At 41.4% G+C, this 10641-nt stretch overlaps 1 pseudogene; it reads right to left on the bottom strand.

Annotated features, from left to right (window-relative positions):
* Positions 1-4897: 4897 nt before the first annotated feature.
* On the bottom strand, positions 4898-9811 carry LOC141569714 (uncharacterized; annotated as a pseudogene).
* Positions 9812-10641: the final 830 nt, after the last annotated feature.

Below are 10641 nucleotides of genomic sequence, written 5' to 3'. Positions count from 1 at the left end.
TTGAACACTTGTGCTATGGAGAGGACTGTGATTCTTGGAATTTTGGTAGGAATTTTGATTTGTTATTTTTGCCCAACCCACTGGATCTCTTTTTGTCTCTCTGAAACAGCCTTACTAGATTTCCATTTCTTTTTTTCTATTCTTGGGGTCAATTTTGGGGCATTACCCATCAATTTTTCTAGATTATCTTCTGTGGAGAACGGCAATTGAGCAAGACAGAGATCGGGATATCAGTGCCTTTGAAGACATATCCAAAGTTAAATGTATTGCTGTGATGACTTTTAATGAGTTACAGGAGAATACCCAGCACAGTTTGGAACATTTCCCACCTGTAAGTAACAGCCTTCATTGAAATATGAAAAATACACACTGATCATAAGCTAAGTCAGGTTCTCTATGCCTGTGAATGTTACAAGGAGTCAAATGGTCATCATTCAGCTCTAAAAAGAGCTTTGCTCAGTGGAGGAGATGGGCAGGATATGAAGGACCAGGTTTTTCAAATGAGGAAGTTTTATAACAAGTGCGGTTAGCAAAAGGATATCAAGGGAGATGACAACTGATTGAAAATTGTTGAGGGTAGTGAGAATTTTAGGGAGGCTGATATTGTATGTTTTACAGAGATGAAAAGGGGACCTTACGATTTTTTTTCTCACTGGCCTTAAACAAAGGGGCAGTGGCAGGAATGTCACTGAGTTAGAGGTGGTGTCGCTGTACTACAGGTTCTAGCTATTGTCTATAATGCCCTGGGTTTCCTGTGGATGTCTGTAGTTTAGGTTTAGTATTTAGAGGGCATTTCCTACCTTTACAGATGACAGAGGATAGGGCAGTCGTTCATTAAGATGTCCAAGTGCTGATGATCTGAAGATATTTTTCAAGGTCCCAAAGACTAAGCATATAGGTGCTGGGCCATGCAAACAACACCTGCCCTTGTAACTAGCACTGATTTTGAGTTTGGGGGAATTTCAGGATGCTATGAGAAGCACCTGAATCCCAGGGCAGTTCTTGTTCCCAGATTGGGAATCTCAAATACAAGTTTGTGCAAAGTGGTATTTTTTGGAGTCTTGCCCCTTAAAGGTCAGGTCGTTTAACAGATAGTTGCTGTCCTGCTGTGAAGAACATGGAGAAGGGTAGCACAAAGAAATCGCCTGTGTAGTGTAACACAGGAGAGCTTTGAGGAAATTTTATATCACCTAATAGAGATCTCTAAATATGTAAGAGTGAATTGCTGAGAAGCCCTGAGGCATTGCTGCCAAGGTTTGTTGCTTTTCTAACTGGTTTAAAGCAAAACAGGTACTGGCTGGTCTTATCAACTGAAATAGAAAAACCAAAAAAAAAAAAAAAAAAGTGCTGGTCCTATCAGCACTGCATAAATCTATTAGACTAAAATGTTCGCTTTTAGGAAAGGATATCAGGACTGTATAGTGATAACAACTACAGGGCGCTGAGGGGTAAGAGTGGTTAGTGCTGAGATGTCCTGGATAAATCTTCATCCCCAGAGACTGGGCTTTCTTACAGGCAAAGAGTGGGAGGAATCACAGGGCCTCATACAGGGCACAGTAACTCCTCATCCTTGTGTGACCTTGTTATGGGCATGATGTCTTTAAAGACATCTGTATTTATTGTTTATGTACTAATTCTACACAGCGGTTTTGAGAATTCCACTTGCATCTGAACAGAAAGTGGACTATGAGTTCTGGAATGTCAGTTGAAGAGTTTCCTCAAATAGAATTTGATAGTGGATCCAACAGGAGCAGATGACCAGTGTCCCCTAATGGAACTCTAGTGACATCAGCAGTGGAACAAACCAAGGATGTTGAAAGATCCTTTAATTTACCTGATTGAAGTTTGACTGCTAAAGTCAAATCCTGAAGTTGCTTGCCCCATGTAGGAGAAATAAATTCCAGCATGATACCTTTCTCACACAGTCTCAGAGGAATAGCTGGGGTTGATTTAGTTAGAGGCTTTGGCATGGCTGTGGGGTCTAGAAGACCACCTACCCGGTTTGTGGATACACTAATTCTGTCTTTTTTTTTTTGTCCCCAGATTCTGAACAATCCCTGACCTAAGGCAGAATTCCTGGAGATGCTCAGGTATATGCCTGCATGTGCACATGGATTCATGTGTGTACATGTTCATAGCATGCATATGTATGTGTACATATGGATGTCTCTGGCGTGTGCACTCATCTATCCATGTATATGTGTGCAATGAAACATGAATCCCTTTGCAAAGAGCACATGAAATCTGTCATTGAAAACGGCCCGACGATATAGATGTGACCAGTAATTTCAGTGATGCAGCACCTTGTGAGCGTCAACATACTGCATCCTTCTCTCTGGCTATCTCACAGGATAAAACAGGGAGAAAGGACCACCTATGTGTCCAGAGACTGATTCTGTGTAAAATAGACAGAATGGTTGCAATGGCATATGCCAGAGTGGAAGAAAACCCAAATCAACATTTATGCTCTTGTCAAGTGAATGAGATATGTTTCTCCCGAGGTGTCCTGGATATAAGAGAAATGTCTTTTGGTAATGTTGGGGATGCTGATGTGTATTACAACAGAATAAGTTGTCACAAACTTACTTTGCTGCTGTGAAGCACTACTTTCTTTGGTCACAACTTCATCAGGTCATCCTTATGGACAAGCCATCCTCTGCTTTGTGCTGTGTTGTGGTCAACAGAGCTGGGAGGACTCTGTGGGTGGGAAACATTCTCCTATGCACACTGCACAAGAAGAGGAACCACTTGCTCTAGAATTTGTGCTTTGGGAACAATTCCATTCCCTCTGGTACAGCAAGGATGGTGTGCATCTGTCTGCACTGCTGACTGGGAAACAGTGCATCTCATACTACCTACTCCTACAAATGATGGTCAGTGTATTCACCAAGATAGAGAGAGTGCGTCCCTCTGCCCCCATCACAAGTCTTCAAGACTCAGTCTTACGTGGTGACCGGCCCAATAGGAGTGTTGTTTGTCACCATTCCTAGACTCTTTCAGTGAAACAAGGCCCGGGTCCCTCCATGATCCATGAGAGGAGGAGTTTGCAAAGGTGTAACCACAGGGAGTATCAGATTGTGTTAGCGCACCTGAGTGGTTCTGGTCTCAAAGTAAGGAAGTTCTAGTTTACAAAGCCCCTGCCTCCCTAGAGCTCTCAGAAAATCCAAGGAGGGGGAACATGGATGAGGGGAAGCCAGAAAGAGTACAAGGGAGTCAATGAAGGCCGTAAGATAGGAAGAGAGAAAGGAAGAAGCAGAGACACAGGAAGAGGACAGAGAGAGGCAAGGCAACATATGGAGAGAAACACAGAATGAGCCTCTTAATATTGTGCTTATTTTCATCTTTAGCCCTGGAGCTCAACTCTGAAAATTACGGCTATCATCACCTACAGCAAGAGATGCCGCCAGGGTCTGCAGCTTATGCTGCAATATCCCTCTCAGGGATATTCTGTGCTGGCCATGACGTCTCCCAGGGTCTATTTCAGGAGAGCTGCCTGTGGATCAGTGTGACCAGTGACACAAGTAGTGTATCACAGTGTGATATGGTAGTGTGAAACTCTGGTTACTGCTGAGTGTTCCAGTAGGTAGCAGTGCTATTCCGGAGATACCAAATGCCTTGTTCAGAAGACTTCCTGGTGGAGCGTCTTGGGGGAAGAGGAGCTGCACGGTCAGAGGCACGTTTTTTGTCGCATAGGCAACGGGTAATTTGTAGACATGGAGGCTCACACTTCTCGCATTGATTGGCGGAGATTCAGACTAGTCACTGGGCGTGGCTCTCTCATCAGTCCATCATGGTTTCTGGCAAGCTGCGGTGGGAACTTTGCGCATGCGCCCTAGAATTTAGTGCTGTGGTGGACCGCGTCTACTTTGTGGGCTGCGAGCACTTCTACCTCCTGTTCTTCCAGAGCAGTGGAAGTCAGGTGTCGTAGCACATGTTGAGTGAGGCCTCTTCCCGGGAAGGTAAGGTGATCCGCATGTCCTGTGGTGCTTTAGTTATGGGAGGGGGTCTTCATGAGGAAGCGGCCAGCTTGCTTTCCAGTACAGTGGGTCGCCTGGGGACCCTGCAGGCCGCAGCAACCGGTGGGGGGACAGGGGGGCGGCCGAGTCCTCAGGGTTGTGGCGGTGCCAGGAGGAGAAGCCCTGTTGGCATGGCGGGAGGTGATACTGTTTGTTGAGGACATCAGGCGCGTGGAGCAGTGTGGTGGTAGAAGACAAGGTAGTGACACAGGACGTAGTGAAGGATGAAACAGAGGTGGGGGTTAGGAGGTGGGGGGAATGGAGATTGGGGAAGACTAGGTACAAGTTGCAGTTTGGGAGGAAGAGGACCGGGCCTCAGTACTGTGCAGGAGGAGATACCCCAGAACCCCTTCTGGCACAACCTCGATGTGCTGGGACCAGGGTCCCACCCACTTGGAGGCGCTGAAGGCCCTTCACTTGGAGCCCGAGCTTGTGAATAAAGAAGCCATTCTGTACCAGGATTAGTCGGTGATGTTTACATCGTGTTTATGTGTGTGTGTGTGTGTGTGTGTGTGTGTGTGTGTGTGTGTGTGTTGTGGAGTAGTTAATCGGTTATTAGAAATTTGTATGAAAATGTGAGACTCTTGTGCATGTTCACAAGTGAAGCAGATTTTTGTTTGAACCTTTTGTTTGCTTTTAAGAAACCCGATGTCACTCTCGGTCAAAATTTAATGAATCAAGCCTCTGTAATTGGGGAACACATCGCCAAAGATTATGTTAATGTTATGAACAGAAATGAGTCATTATTTACACAGTTTTTTGTTTGTTTGTTTCTTTGTTTGTTTTTTTTTAAGAAAGAACCTGGGAGGGAGACTTTAGCAATGCCTTGTTAGCTGGGTTACAAATGCCTCTGACGTGCAATAATCATTATTGGAGAAAAGTCATAGGCTGGTTTTCTGTTTAAGCAGACAAGATGACTTAGACTTTTCCACCCAAGGCATGAGGGACTGGTTTATGGGACAGCCTACTTTTTGTTTAAGTGGATAATACAGGGAAAGTGTGTGAGCTCACAATGGTTGTGAGGTGCTGCAGACTTGTGAAGCCCACCTGTCTCCCACTTCACTGCCAGACATTGGTCTACACCTAAGAGTACTGCCTGGACTCACTGACTCCTGTGTAGTCAAAGGAAGAATTTAGATTCAAGTGACCATCTCAAATTCTTACTTAATCCTAGATTGTGCAAGTGGGCGGTAAGAGAAAGTATTTTCAACAGAGAGAGGATTCAAATAGGTACATAAGAAAACCAACATTACCATCAAATAGATTCCTATCACAAGTAATACTAGAAATAAAACCATGATGATCAGAGTATAGAGAGGTCATTTATAAAGGAAAATAAAGCAGGTTTTATGTATTGTGGATTCTGTGGAGGATGAATATAAAATTCCTAATTGTTTTTGGAAAGCACCAAGGCGGTGTTTTAGTGTGGGTAGAGAAAAATAGGTAATGTCAGATAAGCTAGAGATCAGTAACATACTATTTTGGGGGGAGGGAGTTTTTTCTGCATTTAAAGAACAATTGTTCCTTGCCTAGCAAGACTTAAGATTCTTATATTTGCAATTTATGGATTGTGTAACCTACATTTATGTATGTGGAGTAAGTTGTAGTTTCTATCATTATTATAGAAATTAAATTAAAGCAGCAGCTCACCACATTTGTGTCAGCATTTGGCCTCTGTCATGAAGCAGACAACAGAACTGCCTGTTGCTGGGCAGAGGTATGCACCGTTTGAAGCTCCCATCAACTGCATCTGTAATATTTGTGGGTTATCATCTGTTTCTCCTTTCAAAAGAGATAGAATATAAAAATCCCAAGGGACCCTGAAGTTAAGACCATGATCAATATCATCTATTTATGTCTTACTTTCCATGCCAATAAGTCTCATTTATTTTCTTAGCAGCACCTTTAGCATCATACCTCACAAATATATCTATTTTAGTATTTCCTCACTTTTACAATACTGCTCTTCATAATAAACAAGCCCAGTTCCACTATTCAATAGAAATTTCATTTGAGATCCAGCTTCACTTTTTTTCCTAGATAAGTATAATAAAACAAAACAAACCCCCTTCCTTTGTTCAAATGTTAGCAGAAAGTAGGGGCAAATTATTTCTGCCTTACTCGTGAAACTTCACTATAAACAGAAAGATCTCTCTTGTAATATTTTTCATCTCTAAAATCCTATGAAAAGCATTATCTCACGAAACAAAAACAAGTCTCAGCTTACATCTTTGACTTATATAAATTCATAGAATTAGTAGTGGAGAAAACTATGATGAGAGTTTTTTTCTTGAGCTGTAATAAACAAATTTTGGCCGTTATCTCACTAATTTTAAAACCACTGCCCTCACAAGCAAAGTAACTACTAACCTTGATTAAATATTTGTGGCCAAGAGATCTAAACTTCTGAGCTATTCAAGTAGCTCAGATGTACCAGTGAATAGGAGAGCTGAATAGGAATCTGGTCCACAGTTCTGGAAAGAGCAGCAATGCTAGGTCATTTCTTGCTGCTCCACTCCCCAACCAGAATCTCTCACGTAGTAGAATAGTAGATACCTTAAATACTCTCAGAGGAGCCCCAGGATGCATCAGTCCCAATATAACAGCAGTGTATTCAGGATTCCTATGTGTGCAGTTACAGACCGATTAGAGTAGATTCAGTAGGAAATATGAACCATTAAAGGGCACCACACTAATCTTTTCAATGTGTTTCTCTAGTCACAATGCACGAAGTTCCTACTTCACGTCCACATAAATCAGAAGTCCATGAATAAAATTGGAGAGCACAGACAATTTTTACAGAGGAGTTATCTGACAGAGCTACCAATATCCAGACACACTAAGGGAACTGTCTCGCTTAGCCTGAATTAAAGAGCTGTGGGATAAGAGAGATGGTTAAGGCATAGTATTGAATAAATTTGTCCAAAGAGACTTCAGCAATATAATTTGGAGATACTGGATTTTAGTGTATTGCAACAGGTAACATGGAAACTTAGTATTCCTGACAGAGTGGGAAGGAGTGAGGACCCAAGAGATGCTAACAATGGATCCACTGTAAATTTGATTCCCACAACTGATGATCATAACATGCAAAGTGATTGCAAAGCACCGAGAAATCCAATCTGCCAAAGCTAAGGAATAAAACAAACAAACAAACAAAAACAGTAAAAGTAAATTCAGCAGTACTGTCATCTTTGATCCATCTTTCCGCTCAGCTTTATAGAGAGATAATTGACCTATAACATTATTTCATGTTAAGGTGTACAGCATGATAATTTGATAAACATATATAATGCAAATTAACTGCCCTAATGATGTTAGGGAATACATCCTTTACGTCGCATACTTAGCATTTGTGTGTGTGTTGCACACATCTAAGATCTACTCACTTAGCAATTTTCAAGTATACAGTAGAGTATTTTTATTATACTCATGCTGTATATAAGTACCCCCAAATTATTCAATTTAGACAGAATGTTTGTACCCTTTGATCACAATCACTCATTTCCCAGCACCACCCCATCCCCTGACCTTTGGCCCATCTAAAATTGTTTTATCCCTCCTAGTTCTGCTACACATGTCAATATTGAGTATAAGATTCCCTTGTAAACATAAACTCTGCAATTTTTTATCCATGCTATTTCTCTGCAAAGGATGTCCCTGTCTTCTTTCTAGTTCATCATTTCTTTTTATTTTGCGCTTTTTTAAAATTAAAATTCATTGGGGTGACAATTTTTAGGAGAGTTACATAGGATGCAGATGTACAATTCTGCAATACATCATCTATATATCACACTGTGTGTTCACCATTTCTTTATGGTTAAGTTTAAGATCCGTTTAATTACAATATTGAGTACTATTTTAGTACTGTTGCATGGCTGTCCTTGTAGAGGTATGAGCTAGTTAGGATTTATTAATGTAGTGGTCAGTGAAATAATAAAAACGATTCAAAAATTTTGGAAAAGTTTAAAAATTTAGCTGGACTGAGCTTACTAACTTTATAAAATTTTAGTGAGATATACGTTAAGAAGACATGTGTTGTGTCCAGCGCAACACAGGCAGTGAGGGAATGAGAAGGGACAGCTTTGGGTTAAGTTTTAAGAAAGAAACAGGGACTTAATTCAGTTAAATCCAGTCAATGGGCCAAGGGGTCTCACAGTCACCGGAGACTGGAGCCTCGACCTGGGCTGACTGGTGGCTTTTATTGACACTCATACAAATACAAGAAAGTTACGTTGTTTCTTACGTGGTCTATGAGACTCATACATCATAGCAGAAAAAATGTTTATTTCGATCACCCTTTGTCTGTTAACAGCCAAAGCATAAAGTCCCATGATGTCTTAACTGTGATACGTATCATCCCAGGGACAAGTCTCTCATGTAGTAACAGTTCCGTTGAGATAAGTGGAGACAGGTGATCTTTATTGCCCTCATGACTTTTCTCACAATCAGGTGAGAGGAAAGCCCGAGTCAGCAATGGCTTTTACCAAGGCCGGGGGGGGGGTGTTGGTGGTAAGTGGAGGCAAGGCTCCTTTTTGGATCTTCTAAGGCAGCTCATTGGGTGTCCCCAGTCGATTCCGCCTGGCTTGATTTTTCCACCCGTGGGGAATCTTACTCGTCACTGGCTGCAAATCCTCTTTTGGGGACCAGACAGAGAGACATAAGGTGTAAAACGGATAAGCAAAGTCCCAAAAAGGCACAGTCTCACAGTCTTTTCTTTCCTTAAGGAAGACACGGGTGGACAGTCGGCTAGGCTGCTGTGTGACTACAGATATTCACATTTGAAGCTCAGGAAAGAGCTTATATTTAAAGAAACAAAATTTAGAGTTATTCCAAATAGTGAGTTGAAGCATTGACAGTTAAAACATGCAAAAGCATGGAGATACATGTATTTAAAAAATGAATGTAGAAATAAGAAACGTTAGTTAAATACAGTCTTGGAGTTCTCTGAGTGAACAATTGAAGCATTTGAACAATTAAGTGGCATGGCCTCATTTACGTTATAAAACTGATTTGCTAGAGATGTGGCAGTATGAGGCTAGGTAATAACATGATAATATAGCATGGGGACATCATTCAGTGAGAAATAGATTTTTAGAGGAAGAAGGGAGAGTACTGTGAAACAGCTATTGATGACTGTGTTAGGTTTCATTATAGTCAAGGAAAAGAGGAAGATAATAATCACAATGTAATAGAGGGTTGGGTACATAGGACGTACATAAATCGTAATACATTACCTCATACCAAAATATGTATGCAACTTAAAATTCTATCATAAAGAGGTAAGGAAATACAGGGTAGTAAAGAAACAACTTTGTTAAAAGAATGAGAAGTTTGAATCACCATGCTGGGCCTGTTTCTCTTTCCTCCTGAGAATGTAATTGATTCATTCTAGTTCTCTGGGTTTCCGAGTAATTGATTAGATAATTATAATAATCATGCCATTTATGTCACATAATGATATTGTGAAATTTATTAAATTTATTGTATTATTAAATAATACACCATCTCTGAAATGTCTCTGCAAACCATGAGGTAAATGATTCCTATTAGTTGGTTGGTATAAAAGTTTACGCATTTCTCAGGAAGAGAGATTTCCCCCCACTTTACTTTTGTACTTCCAGTATCCTCTTCTGCAGTTCCTTTTCATACCTCCTCACTACCATTTTCTATGGCTTTTTCTGAGTGTCCAGCAGAGAGATGAAGTGTGGCTGGATACAAGCAGAATTGGAGATAAGAAATGAGGTATTCATAGAGGTAGATGGTGAAAGATTGATGGACGCATAGGTATTCATGGGACTTGGATGGGACCAGGGTGTATGGACGGGCCTTGTAACTCCTGGAGCCAGAAGAGAAAAGGGCTCAATTGGTTGAAGACGTGGGGCTATTTGCAATGTTCGTCAAAATGATTCAAGAATCCCACCTGACCTTTAGTTGCAGGTGGCACAACAGACATACCTTCACATCAACCGGCAAGAAACAAGGAAAATATCCATGGATATTTTAAAGGAGGGTAGGAAGTAATTTCTGGCATTGAAGACTATTCCTCTATTTCTCCCTGCACTTCCCACCCACTCAGCTTATCCCCTAACAGCAGCCTCACCCATAGCTCTCTTGACTTCAGTGGAGAAAGGAAATCCATGTTGCTTGGGTAAACACTGAGCACAGGTGCTGACTGGAAGAAGGATGCTTGGTACCTTTTTTTTTTTTTTTTTTTTCCAGACTCCCAGGACTGTGTGGTGGAAAACAGAAAATATAGAGATTTTTTTTAGCTTTAGCATAGTTAGAGGGAGCAATATGGCCGAAGAGAAAGATAATAACAAATCTACTTGTACACATGGAAGGATACTACTCGCTTTCCAAAAGGGTTATTCTCATCCCATACCAGGATTTTGTGCATGACTCACACTACATGAGGGACCAAATGGGCCAGCACTCATCAGTTGTATGTTTTTCTCTTGCTCCAGGCTCTCCTTCAAGCAAATATGAAGCCCCAGGGGTTGAAAATGGAGTCGCTGCTTCAGGTATAAAGCCAAGACCAAAGGTCCCTTAGGACCTAGGTAGGGCATAGCCTGGTGAATGCCTACAGTTTGAGTTTGGGAAGGGTCCTGAAGATCAATGAGCC

The sequence above is a fragment of the Rhinolophus sinicus genome, chromosome X (assembly GCF_036562045.2).
Source record: "Rhinolophus sinicus isolate RSC01 chromosome X, ASM3656204v1, whole genome shotgun sequence".
NCBI lineage: Eukaryota > Metazoa > Chordata > Mammalia > Chiroptera > Rhinolophidae > Rhinolophus > Rhinolophus sinicus.
The sequence above is the reverse complement of the archived record's forward strand: the minus strand, read 5'-3'. Positions and strand labels throughout refer to the sequence as shown.